Source organism: Gossypium hirsutum, chromosome A11, assembly GCF_007990345.1.
Source record: "Gossypium hirsutum isolate 1008001.06 chromosome A11, Gossypium_hirsutum_v2.1, whole genome shotgun sequence".
Classification (NCBI taxonomy): Eukaryota; Viridiplantae; Streptophyta; class Magnoliopsida; order Malvales; family Malvaceae; genus Gossypium; species Gossypium hirsutum.
The window spans coordinates 35,986,717-36,000,917 of NC_053434.1; the positions used below are offsets into that span (position 1 = coordinate 35,986,717).

The window sequence follows — 14,201 nt, forward strand, 5'->3', positions numbered from 1 at the left end:
TTCCAATCCTTACGAGTCCTTGATCTCTGAAAAGCGGGGAAAAGAGAGGAATAAGCATTTACATGCTTAGTAAGCTCGAATAACCAAAAAGTAAACTTACCAAGTAATTAGCATACATCCATAATAGATAAGGAAACCAACAAGTATGAAATGGTTCCCTATCACATGCATTCAACCAATGAGTTAGTCACATAACAAAGCACCATGTAATTTATCTTAGAGAGCTCATCATTCAACATTTCATTTTGTACTTGTATTTCATATTAATCCCGTTGAGTGTCTAGGAAATCTCGATGGAGTATCCATTAACCGTCAATTCAAAAGGATGATCATTTCAGGTGTGCACTCCCGCGAACCTCACATCTTATGGCAGGATTACCAGTCCAAGCTAAATCCCCCATATCATAAACTCATAAGGTGCTGTCGGAATTTACTAGTCCAGGCTAAATCCCTTATTGTGACAAACACCTTTAACGAGCTCGGATCTGAATTACCAGTCCAGGCTAAATTCAAACATTGATTGGATTACCCATCCGGGCTAAATCCATAATGCACATGTATTCTTTGGAAGGCTCAATCATCCAAAGGAACACCCGTCCGGGCTAGATCCTTTTCATAAATGAGATCAGCAGATTACCTATTCGGGCTAAATTCTTACTTCAACACATGCAGGATCTTATTACACAAGTAAATCACAGTTTATCCATCAAATTTCCTTTTTAACCTCAACCGAGACATTTTTCAACAAGTCATTATCAAAGATGCATTTCATGTATTTTTTTATGCCATTAACAAATGCAATTATCATGCATTCATAAATCATGCAATTGTGCATATTATGAGTTTACTTTGAGTTATCCGAACTTACCTGGTATTCGTTTCAGTGCTTTGTTTCAGTTATTCTGAAACCTTTCATTTTTCTCGATCAACCTCCGAAATTTGTTCCTCGGGGTCTATTACAACAAAATTAAATCATTAACACTCCACACTATACATTTCAAGTCTAAATTCCACCCCTGGTTCAAATGACCGTTTTGCCCCTAACCTTTCACATTTTTACGATTTAGTCCCTAGGCTCGTATAATGAAACACATGCAAATTTCTATCTTACCCAAGCTTAGCCGAACATTTTTCTCTCTTATGGCAGCCTACAGTTTCCATTATTTCCACATTTCTACCTCACATTTTACAACTTTTGTAAAAAGGTCCCTTTTGGGGTTTTTCATGAAAATCACCTAGGTAAAGATGTTTAACACACATCCAACTTTCATATTCCTCCATAATCCATCAAAATATAAGTAAATCATGCATGGGTAAATTTTTAAACATGAACCCTGGCGTGAAATATGGGTAGAAATGGAGAGAGCAAGCTACCGAAATTTTAAAAATATAAAGAACATTAAAAACGGGGCTCGGGAGCACTTACTATTAAGCTTGAAAAGCTTGAAAACCCTAGCTATGGAGGGATTGAGAGTTTTGGCTGGTACAAGGGAGAAAATGGGTGATTTTTGTTTCATTTTTCCCATTTTATTTCATTAAAATGCCAAATGACCAAAATGCCCTTAAGTCGTTTCTTTAAAATTTCATCCATGCAAGCCCATTTTTGTCCAAAAACTTAAAAATTGGGAAAATTTATCTACAAGACCTTCTAATTTATAATCTAAGGAAATTTCATACAAATTGCTTCTAGAATCCAAGTTTGGCAATTTATTCAATTTAGTCCCTAATTTCCAATTGGACACCTTACTCAAAGAATTTCTTCATGAAACTTTAACACATGAATATTATCATATTATAGGTCTCATAATAATCATAAAATAAATATTTTGATGTCGAATTTGTGGTCCCAAAACCACTATTCTGACTAGGCCCTATTTCGGGATGTTACAATTGCTCTTTGCAGAAGCTGACTAAACTGTATGTGTTTGAGTTAGTGAGACTTCATGGGGTACCGGTCTCTATAATATCTGATAGGGATCCTCGCTTCACGTCTCAGTTCTAGAAGAAGTTACATGAAGCTCTGGGTATAAGGTTGGACTTCAGTACTGTGTTCCATCCTCAAATAGATGGTCAATCAAAGAGGGTGATTCAGATACTAGAGGACATGTTAAGGACTTGCGTGATTGATTTTCGAGGCAATTAAGAGGATTACTTGCCACTAGTAGAGTTTGCTTATAACAATAGCTATCAGTCTAGAATACAGATGACACCTTACGAGGCATTATATGGTCGTAGGTGTTGAACTCCTTCGTGTTGGACTGAGTTGGGGGAGCGGCATGTTCTGGGCCCTGAATTAGTTTCTGATACTGAGGATAAAGTTAGACTAATTTGGGATCAACTGAATACGGCATCAGATAGACAGAAGTCGTATGCGGATCTGAAGAGTAAAGAGATTGAGTATTCTGTGGGGGACTTCGTTTTTCTCAAGGTCTAGCCATGGAAGAAGATACTAAGGTTTGGACGTAAGGGCAAGTTGAGCCCTAGGTTTATTGGGCCTTACAACATACTTAAACATGTAGGACTGGTTGCCTATCAGTCAGAGTTACCTCCAGATTTGGACCAGATTCATGATGTGTTCCACGTCTCTATGCTGAGGCGTTACTGCTTTGATCCCACGCATGTTATTTCAGTTGAGGAGATTGAGGTTAGGCCAGATCTGACTTTTGAGGAGGAACTGGTTCAGATATTGGATCGTACTGTAAAGATTTTAAAGAGGAAGTCTATCCCACTGGTTAAGCTTTTTTGGCATAACCACAGCTCTAAGGAGGAAACGTGGGAACCTGAGGAGGCGATGCAACAACAATACCCTCATCTATTTTGACCATGTAAAATTTCGAGGCTGAAATTTACTTTTAGGAGGTAGAGTTGTAACGCCCCAAAAATCCTTAAATATTTATTTTCGTATGTTTGTGTTACACAAATGCATGCCTGTTTCAGTGGTTAAGTGTCCTGGGAAGAGTCTGAGAAGTCTTGGGTTCAGGCCTTGGCTTGGGCAAAAAGTTTTGTTTTTAATATGAATAAACATCTGTCTCTAGTCAGTAGGCTTTTAAATAATTATGGGTAAAACATGTCAGAAAGGGCTTGCTAGTCTAATGGATGAGTGGTGTGTTAGTATTACCTAATATCTGAGGTTCGAGTCCTGGTATGCGTAGTAGAGTGTTTTATTTGCCAATAGGGCCGTGTGGGAATTTTAGTAAACTTGAACTACTGAAGTGTTGTAGTGGAATTTGAATTAGGTGGTTGAGGGAGGAGTGGACGGTTTTGAGTGATTTGGGGAGGAAATTATGGGATTTTGAAAGGAGTGGGTATGTTGGGGCCGAATGTGAACTCTTGCCTTTGAGGATTTCAACTTTGGTGGGCATTTTCTCTCCATTTTCGGTTCCAGTGATTGTTTTTCTCTCTTCTTGGGCCGAATATTGCTATAGGTCAATCGGGTATCTTCTCATTTTTTTGTTTGTTTTGGTTTGTTTTTTTATTTTGAGTTTGCACTTCCCTCGAGTTCTCTTGCTGATCGATTGTCTCTCTTCTAGCAGTCGTTCTCTCCATTTTTTGCTTTGGCAGAATTCTCATTCTTCCCCCTCTCTCAATTCTTTTGGCTTTTAGTAATTTCCCCTCTCTTTATCTTATTTTGTTGTGGCCGAATACCTTCTTTACTTGTAGTCGAACTCTTCCCTTTTCTCCATCCATCTCTTCCTCTCCTTCATGGCTGAATCTCTTCTTCTCCTTCTTATTTGTTGTGTTTCCTCTTGGTTTCTGGAACTATTCGAGAGGTGAAAGATTTTTCATTGATATTGAAGTGAACGAAACCTCTCTCTTCACCCGATCGAAGGTAACTTTGTCCTTAGTTATCACGTGTTCAACTCGGGTGCTTTTGCTTGCATTCTTAGGTGTAGGCCAATTGCTTCTTTCTTCTATTTTTAGTTTTTGCGTTTTCGGTAAGTTTGGTATGCGTTAGTTCAAGTTATTTGTATGAGCAATAATGGTTAATAGAATTCAGTTGTATTACAGATAATCACCAAAGAGCTTGTAATCAATCTTTTTCAGCGGTTTAAGTGGGCTAAGCCACATTCGTTCAATCAAGGCAAGTAACAATATATCTTTTGGATAAGTATTATAAAAGGGGTCGTTTTAACCCTATCGTTAAGGGATTAATGGTGTGTTATGATTGAATATAGGTTGGAGTGCTCAACAGTGGTGTGCGCACTTTTCGAAGCCAGGTGTATGAAAACACTGCCCCTAATCATAAATCGACAAAAAGCCGAAAAGTGTGTATAGTCGACACCATATGGGCGTGTAGCTACCCGTGTGGTAGCCCGTGTGGCTAAACATGGGCATATGATTGACGAGGCCGACCATGTGTGAATTCATGGGTTGGGCCGTATTGGGCCATGTGGGACCCATGGGCATGTAGGCCCCACATTGGTAAAGCACATGGACGTGTGGAAATTATTGGGCCAGGTTGTCTAATATACACGGCCAAGGCCATTTTCACTGTTTGATTGTTAGGGTTGCACGGGCCGCCTGAGACGAATGTGGACCTACTGTTGGGTCGGTAAGTTTACCGAGACCCCTAATTAATTGAAAGACTGTTATGCCCTTATGTGATGTATGGATCTATATTCATGTATGACTATATTTTAGCATGCCGTTTTTATCTGTATTGAGCCCATGTATAATATTGTGATATGGCATGACATGTTGCATGATGCGTTGCATGGGGGATGGATTTTAATATGATTAGAGGAAGTGTACTGTACAGGCAGCTCTACTGCAACTACTGTTTAGTGTCGCAACCGGTACTACTTGGAGTGTAGGGAAGGGTGGGTTGATTATTTCCTCACATGGAGTGTAGGGTTGGAGGGAGATGGAGTGGTTGGGTAGGATTTCTTGATTGCATATCTGTACTGTTACTATCACTGAGATGGGCTCAGGCCCAAACTGATACTAATATTGTACTGGGCTAAAACTTAAACTAAAACATTACTGAAATCAGCTTAGGCCCAGATTGTATTTGCTGACTATATGGTTGTTTGATGTGGGATTACACACTGATTTTTTGTAAACTCACCCTACTATTTATTTGCGCAGGTAATTCCCAGACATAGGTGGATCGGTGCAGCGCGGAACTTAGAGGTGGCCACACAACTGCTATTATTTTCACATTTGATTTTGATTATAAGTATTATTAGTTGGGGTATTTTTATTGTATAAGGCCTTTTTGGATTTTTGTTTTTAATTTGGGATTTTTATTTGTTTTGATTTATAACTGCTAGCAGTAAGAAAAGACGCGGGTTTTCAAAAAGATAAATATTTTTCAAAGATACCACGAATAGGCAACCTGTTTTAAGAGCTTCCACAAGAAATAACGTTTTAAAAAATAATAAAGTTTTAATATGATTAACTTTTTGACAAATGACTCACATTTTGAAAATGAACGACACGTCTTAACGTCATCTTTAATATCTCACAAAGGGGTTAAATATAAAAGGGGTTTTTGAACGATATCACACTTTACAAAAAATACTTTAATGTGACATTTCCAAATTCGGCCATAACATCTAGGCCGAGTTTGGGTGGGCCGAGTTTGGGGTGTTACAATAATTATCATTATCAAACAAGTTTATGAGTTTAGGACCCACACCTTATTTACGCTATTTTGTAACACATTAGTGAATCTTGTGGTTTCTTTAATAAACTTTAAAATAGACATAATTAATTAAGTTAAAAGAAATCAGTATATAAATCAATAATTACACCTCTTATACATCCCCTAAACACCAACTTATGGGTTCAATCCAATTGCCAGAATTACATCTATTTTTTCGAATCCAAATTAGTTAAATTTCTTACACTGTTTTGATGCGAATCATACGCGCGAACGTCTTTCGACTTTACAATTGATTTGGGGCATTCAGGTCAAAAGCTAACACATTTACATGATGGAAAATCAATATCAAATATTGATTAAAATCCTTCATTTAATCAATCTATAACATTTAATTATGTCAAAACAACAACTAGCTTGCATTTAATTGCACTTACACTTCCCAATTTGTGAGATTTGAATGGCCAATCGATCAAGAACATTTTCCTCTAATTGATATGTGATTAAAGGCTGATTAGGAGGGATTCAAGAACAATAAATTATGCTGGAAAAGGATGAGAAAGAATTGAAGAAAAATAGCCCCCTTTCTTACCCATAGACGCACAATCACCACCTGCAGTGGCCAAATTGGGGCTAATTTAAAACCACTTTTGATATCAATTAAAAAGCTGGAAAAATACCCATTAAATCTTAAAAAATTCCCAAATTCTAGATGTAGAATTTTGAGTTTTTAACTCACAAGATTCATCAAAAATTTAAAAGAAAACAAGAACTTACAAGAGCTAGGTGAAAGGGGCAGCAAATGCACTTCTTAACAATGTTAGGAATCGAACCTGGAGACTAAAGATTTCAGATTTGAGGCTAATTTAATTAGAGAAAAATGGAAGCAATATGATGGAGGAGATGATGCAAAATTGTAAACTGAAAAACCTATAAGATTTTTCCTATGTAATTTATCACCTTTTTACTTAAATTCGTTGTTAAAACTAAGTAATTGTTTAATAAATTAATGAAATATATGAAAATATGAAATTAGGACATAGAAATTAATAAATGTGATTTTATGCTTTATTATATAGTTTTTGTGTATAAAATGGCTTATTTTATACTTATCTAAACATATTATATTTTTAAGACATAAAATGGGCCATGCATGATTAAATTAAATAATAAAATATAAAATTATATTTAATAAATCATTTTAAATATTTCATTAATAATTTGGGTTGCAATTAATTATTTAAATTGGATAAATTTTATTCTTTGGTCCTTTAACTTATTGATTTATTTTGGACAAGCCTGTTAGCTTTGTTGGATTACAAAAACCGTCCAAATTGAAGACCAAGTCAACCCAAATTTAGCTACACATGGCTGTGCATTTACTCCACTTTTTGGTTTAATTACAAAAGGTCCTTACATTGTTGAAAAAATTAGAGATTTGTCCAAAGATTTACGTTTGACCGAGTCTCAGTCCTGAGTTATTATGGCATACAAATTGCTTAAAAATCAAGCAAAAATCAGCTCGAATTCCACTAATTGTGGCGGGCCACTCATGGAAGAAGTTTGAAGAGACTAAACCCAGCTATTTTTAGCAAGCTACCCACCTCTCTTCACCTATAAATATGACCGCTTCGTTCCCTCATTCATCATCATTCTCTCTTCTCTCTCAATTATCTTAGCACTTTCCATTCCCCACGCCTAGCATCATCTCTTCATAGAGATTTTATCAATTAAGCCTCTTCAAGAGCCCTTGGTCGGCCACCTTGGAGAGTTATTAGCAAAGGAGCAAAGTGAAGAAGTGAAGGAGCCTCGTAGTCAGAGTCTTGGGTGACAGCCACGTTGGTTTGGGTTTAATTTTTCTTTTCTTTAATTTAATCTAAAAATGGTTGCTATGTATTCTTTGTTCTTGTTTACAACAATTTTATCTTAATTTTATTTAATCTAGGATGATTTCTTTGATTATATAGTATATATTTGATTCATGCTTATAATGTTTGTGCCTTAATCGATCATGTTTTCAATTAAAATCAAGTATGTATTTCATCCATAAGTGATTGAAATGCACATGAATTAGCTAAGCAATCCTAACCAGACAACGGCTAGTGGACACATAATTAAAATGTGCATGCTCAATTTAGATCCTAACCTGATTAAATTGCAGGTTACATAACAACTCTAACCAAGCTTTGTTATCTGCATAGTTTTTAGATTTGTGTGATTAAACTGTTTTAAATCTAACACGTCCCTGTTACCTCACATGAATGCTAAGAAACCTTAGTAAATAAGGATTAGTAAAATGCATATTTACTAAGTAAAGGATTCTGAAAGGACCTAATGTGGTTTCCAAACTCATGAAAGATCGAGTTGCCATGGAATGTTTTTCCGAATGTTATTAAGCATGTTGATAATAAATTGAGTTTAATTAAAGTAATTGTCCTAGTTTATTTATGTTATAATTGTTTCAAATTGTGTTTAATTTTTCTAAAATATATTCTATTCATATAGTTTGCATACTTAGGATAATTTGCATTAGGGATCATTACATTTAGTTTAATATATTTAATCATCACTTCTCAACTATATTGTGTTTTTATTTTCCAAGTTGTTAGTATAATTTTACAATTAAGTGATTTAACACAAATACAATCTCTGTGGAGAAGATAACTCGATACTTTCATATTACTTGATAACGATTGTGTGCACTTGCACAAACCTACGTGTTACAGGTTTTTGACACGTTGCCGGGGATTGTTAACTGTTTCCATAGTCATCTTTTTGGTGAAATTATTTACTTCCAAGTTGGTTTATTTCTAACATTACTAGCTTATTCTTTTTAATTTTGTGATTTTCTTTTCAAGTGTTTATGAGCATAGATTGGATAATCAAATTACTCCTTGTAGACCCTGAAATTGATAAAACTTGCAGACAAAGAAGACGTGAACGAATAGCTCAAAGACAAGTCGAGTTGGACCTTGTAAATCAGAATCAAGACAAAGGTAATGAAGTTGATCGTGTATAAAACCCCATCCTCATTGTTGATGATAGGGATCGATGCATCAGATAGTATGCTGTGCCACTTTTCACTAAGTTAAATCCAGGAATTAGATGGCCAGATATTGAGACAACCCAATTTGAATTGAAACCAGTGATGTTTCAAATGCTCCAAACGGTGGGCCAATTCAGTGGTACGCCCACGAAAGATCCACATCTCCACCTTTGATTGTTTATGGAGGTGGGTGATTCATTCAAGATAACCGGTGTGACTGAAGATGCACTGAGGTTGAAGTTATTTCTGTACTCATTGCAAGATCGAGCATGAGCATGGCTCAATTCATTGCCACCAAGTTCCTATCTACATGGCAAGAATTAGCAAAGAGATTTTTTGTTAAGTATTTCTTGCCTAGGAAAAACGTTAAGTTGAGGAACGAGATCGTAACTTCCCAACAATTGGATGATGATTCTTTGTATGAGGCTTGGAGTGATTTAAGGAGTTACTTCGTAAGTGTCCTCATCATGGGATTCCTCATTGTATCTAGTTGGAGACATTCTATAATGGTCTCAATGCACATACAAGATTGATGGTAGATATTTCTGCGAATGGTGCAATTTTGTCTAAGTCTTATAATGAGGGTTATGAGATCATCGAAAGGATCGCAAGTAATAACTATCAATAGCCAAAAAATTGAACAGCTTCAGAAAGACGTGTAGTCGGGGTTCATGAAGTTGACGCCCACACTTCGTTATCAGCTCAGGTACTGTCTATTTCCTCTATGTTAAAACAGTTTACCACTAATAGTGCTAATAATTTTGCAGCTCAGCCACCAAGTCCGTTTGAAGTAGTTTCCTATGTGTACTATGAGGAATGTCATTCTTTTGAGAATTGTCCATCAAATCCCGATTCAGTGTACTATGTGGGGAACCAACATCAAAATAGGAGTGGAAAAGGACCCCATTCCAACTTCTACAATCTTTCATGGCATAATCATCCTAACTTTTCTTAGAACAACCAAGGAAATGGACTGGAAACAACTTCTTGCAGCATAGACCCAACCAGTCTCAAGGGTTTAATCAGCAAGCTCTAAAACCACCTCAAGATGAGGCATCAAATAGGTTGGAGAACTTGTTGAAAGCGTGCATGGAAAAGAATGACGCTTTGATCCATAGCCAAGCAATAACATTGAAAAACTTGGAAAACCAGATGGGTCAATTAGCTACGGAGCTTCGTAACAGACTGCAAGGAACCTTACTGAGCAATACTGAGAATCCAAGAAATTTGGGTAAAGAACATATCAAGTCAATGGCATTGGGAAGTGGTAAAATTCTAGTAACCCGGTTGTTTGATGTTGAAGATATGCCCGTTGAGAAGAATCAACTAGCTGTTGAAATTCCTACACCAAAAGAGTCAGAATCTGCAAAGATTAACAAGGTAAATCCTAAATTAGTGAATTCAGATACTTTAACATCTTCTTTGGATGCGGATTTACCTACTTAGAAGAGTTATTCGATTCAACCAAAAGTTTCATCACCTCCACATCTGCAAAGAATGTAACAACACAAGCAGAAACAGGAAATGCAATTCAAGAAGTTTTTAGATGTTCTGAAGCAATTACACATCAAAATTCCGTTGGTGGAGGCCTTAGAAAAAATGTCGACTTATGTGAAGTTTATGAAGGATATACTGTCCAAAAAGAAAAGGCATGTAACACCCTGATTTTGGGCCTAGTCGGAAGAGTGGTTTCGGGACCACAAATCCGACGATAAAAATTTTATTTTTTTATTAGATTTTTATTTTCTATGATTTCATGGAATAATTTCATGAAAATTTCGTTCGAAAATTTTGACGTTCGAGCACTTAATTTAGTCAAAAGGACTAAATCGTAAAAAGTGCAAAAGTTGAGTTCTACATACTAGAGGTGTCCAATTGTTATGAAATTTTAAATTGAGGGTCCTTAAATGGTAATTAGACCATTGGCTAATTGATGGACAAAAATAGACATGAAATGGGTGTAATAAAATATTTTTAAGTTAGGGGTATTTTGGTAAACTAATAATTAAAAGAATTAAAAAAGGGAAATAAGCCAAATTAGCTATCATCTTCTTCATTCAACCGTTTCTACCAGCAGCAGCCATGGTTAAGGTTTGTTCAAACTCCCAAGCTCGATTGTAAGTGCTCCCTAGCCCCGTTTTTAAAGTTCTTTACATTTTTGAAATCCCAATAACTTGGTGAAGCTTATTCTAGCAATAATTTAACATGGGGTTTATATTTGGAAAAATACCCATAGGTGAAATGTGTTTATTTTGATGTTTTATGGTAGAATATGAAGCTTGAAATTGTGTTAGACAACTTTTACTAAGAGATTTTACATGAAAACGAGTAAAACGACAAAATCGGTAAAAATACCTAATGTTCATAAGTACAAGTTAGAGTGCGAATTTGATGTTGGTATAGAAGGGAAAAATGATCAGCATGTCATAAAACATAAGGAAATAGGATGAAGTTTAATTTACAAGCCAAGGGGAAGAAATGAAATTTTGACAAAGTTTAGGGGCAAAATTGTAATTTTTCCAAAATATGATTTTGGGTTAATTTGAATAATGTGAGTCCTAATTAGGCTATATTTGAAATGATAGATCAAGGAAAAGCTGAAATTTGGGCTAAAATCAGAAAATATCAGGTTGTGGACAAAATGGTAAAAATGACCATTTTCGCATACGAGGTAAGTTCGTATGATTTTTAATAATGCAATGTGTAATTTAATGTTACTGCCTTGATACTAAATGAGATGTAAGTTTATGTGTAAATGTTGGTAACATAATTGTCATTTTAAGTAATTTAATGTTATTTATATGATATGATGATTATTATTATGAAATATTATGCTTTGTGGTTATTGTTGAGTAATATGCAAAATTATGTGAATTACTTGATAAATATGAAATGTTACCAAGTATCGATTCCAACATTCCATGGAAGACGACAAAGATGTGTGATCGAGGAAAATCCCGTTTGAACCTTAGGAATAGATTAGGATACAAGTGACATGTCACTAGGATATGAGTTCCGAACTCGTTGAGTTGAGTCCGAATTTGTGAGATGTAACTAGGCATCCGAATTCGTTGATTTGACTTCGAGTTCACTTATGGATGTGCACACCCAAGCTCGTTGAGTTGAGTCCGAGTTCACCTATGGGTGGGTTACATGGTAGCTTGGCTACATATATATTCCGCAGGCTATTGAGTTTGTCTAGCTGTGGGCATGGCACTTATGTGCATGCATTCCATGTATCCGATTATATTCTGAGTGTTCAACGGGTAATTTGCCGAAGTATTCCTTGATGATCCCAATGAGATAAACCATTGGTGAGTATGTCTTTGAGTTATGTTACAAGTTGTACAGGTATGTACACTAAACTTATGTGTGATGCCTTGACATGTGATGATTTATGATGTATATAGTATTTGGTGAATATTATGAAAATGACATGATTTGGAATAAGTCCTTGATACTTGATGACATTGAGATTATGGATTTATGCTTATGAAGCATAATTATGTGTTCTTACCATTATGAATGATATGATATTGTACGGATTTGGTGAATAATAGTAATGAATGAGTAAATTTAGCCTTGGCAGTTTTGGGTTACTGCAGTGGTGCAACTTTGGAAATTCACCATAAATTGTGGAAATTGAATTAGGGGTTGAATAAAATATGAGGTTAAATCCCAATGAGTTTAGTTTCACATAGAAGAAACAGTGTATGCAATCGAAATTTATATTATGAGATATTTAAATTGTTGTGAGATAGAGTCTGAATGACTTCGTGATCCCCTGTTTCGATTTTAGAAAATCATTAAAAATTATATAAAACTAATTGTGGGTTGTAATTTATATTATTAAAATCCTTAGTGAGTCTATTCTCTATAAAGATATATGAGAGAATTATCCGAATTCTTTACTATGAGAAAAATAATTTTTAGTGAAGAGAGGTCAGTACTGTTGGACAGCAAAATAGGGGAAATTTTAATGAATAAACTGTACTAATTTGATAAACCAAAAAAATCTGGAAATTTTATGGGAGAAAGTTATATGATTCTAGTTTCAAGTAAAATTAACGAAACATAATTTGGAGTCTCATATCTCCAGATATAAATGAATTAGTAACTGTAACTCGGTAAAACAGCTTAACCTGAACACGAGTAAATTGTACAATTATGATGTTTTACCTTAAAAAAAAACATGTGGGTAATTGCTTATTAACTTCATATGGACTTACTAAGCGTAAAGCTTACCCCTCCTCTCTACCTCTTTAGTTTTGGCAAGTCGGCTTGGGGTTGGAGATCGTCGCAGGCAAAATCACACTATTAAGCTATCATTCTTGGGAGAATTAATTCAATTATTAGAAATATCAAGTGAGTGGCATGTATAGGAAGTTGGTTTGTGATATGTATTATTATTATGACTTTGACCATATGTATCGATCTACATTGAGTTATCATATATGATCATGAGATGTGGTCCTTATCTATTATGGTTTGTAAGTTTAATTAATCATGTCATGTCCTATATTTTGATGTGCTGATATAGTTAGCTTTGTTTGTTACGCATGATTGGTAATACATCAAATAAGTTAAATGCAGGCCAGTGGACCATGAATTAAATGGAAATGAGTAATGTTGCCTTGAATATGGATGTTTAATGGACAAATTGCTAACTACATTATGATGGTATAAAATGAGAATAAGATTTAGCAAGTCTGGTTCTAGTTAATGTAAGAATGTATATTATATACAGGATGGTAAGAAAATATGTTTAAAGTGAATGACATGTTATTGCATGATTATGGATGTGTAAGTGCTCATTTATGCCACGTTATATATGTAACTCCCCGAACTCATGGCCGTTACCGGAAATCGAACACGAGGTGTTACCGGCTTACTTCATTTATTTCCCCCTATATTTTTTTTTGTTCCAAGCAAGCTGGCTACTGTATCGTGGTCGCTTTAAAAATCATATTTTGAGTTTTGAAACTCGAAATCCAATTCTGTAAATTTTCTCCGAAACTAGACTCATATATCTATATGGTGGAAGTTTTGTAGAATTTTTGGTTGGGCCAATTAGTACAGTTTATTAGTTAAATTTTCCCCTGTTTCAAGGTTAGACTACACTGACCTCTGTACCTTACGATTTAAATATCTCCCTTTAAAGGGCTTCAATGCCTATGCCGTTTGTCTCTAATGAAATTAGACTCGATAACGAATCTGTACATATAAGGTACGACCTCTAATTGTCTCGATAAAATTTACGGTGAATTTTCTAAGGTATAACAGGGGATCCAGAAATCGCTCTGGCACTGTTTCACAAGAATTTAATTATCTCCTAACATAAAGTTCATATAGTCATTTCGTTTCTTCCATATGAAAATAGACTCATCAAGCTTCGATTACCTAATTTATTCATTATTTAATTCCATTTCTACTATTTTTAGTGATTTTTCAATCTCACAACACTACTGCTGTCAGCATCTGTTACTAAAGCAGACTATGCCTATTTCGTGATTTTTCCTTGATCTAACTAATAATTCATCATACATGTCA

General features: G+C 35.2%; 1 non-coding gene across 1 annotated transcript; it reads right to left on the reverse strand.

The window, feature by feature from the left end:
- Positions 1 to 9,019: 9,019 nt before the first annotated feature.
- Positions 9,020 to 9,125, reverse strand: LOC121210230 (small nucleolar RNA R71). The gene has a single exon (XR_005905352.1). It is a non-coding gene; the product is annotated as a small nucleolar RNA R71 (small nucleolar RNA).
- Between the last annotated feature and the right edge of the window lie 5,076 nt (positions 9,126 to 14,201).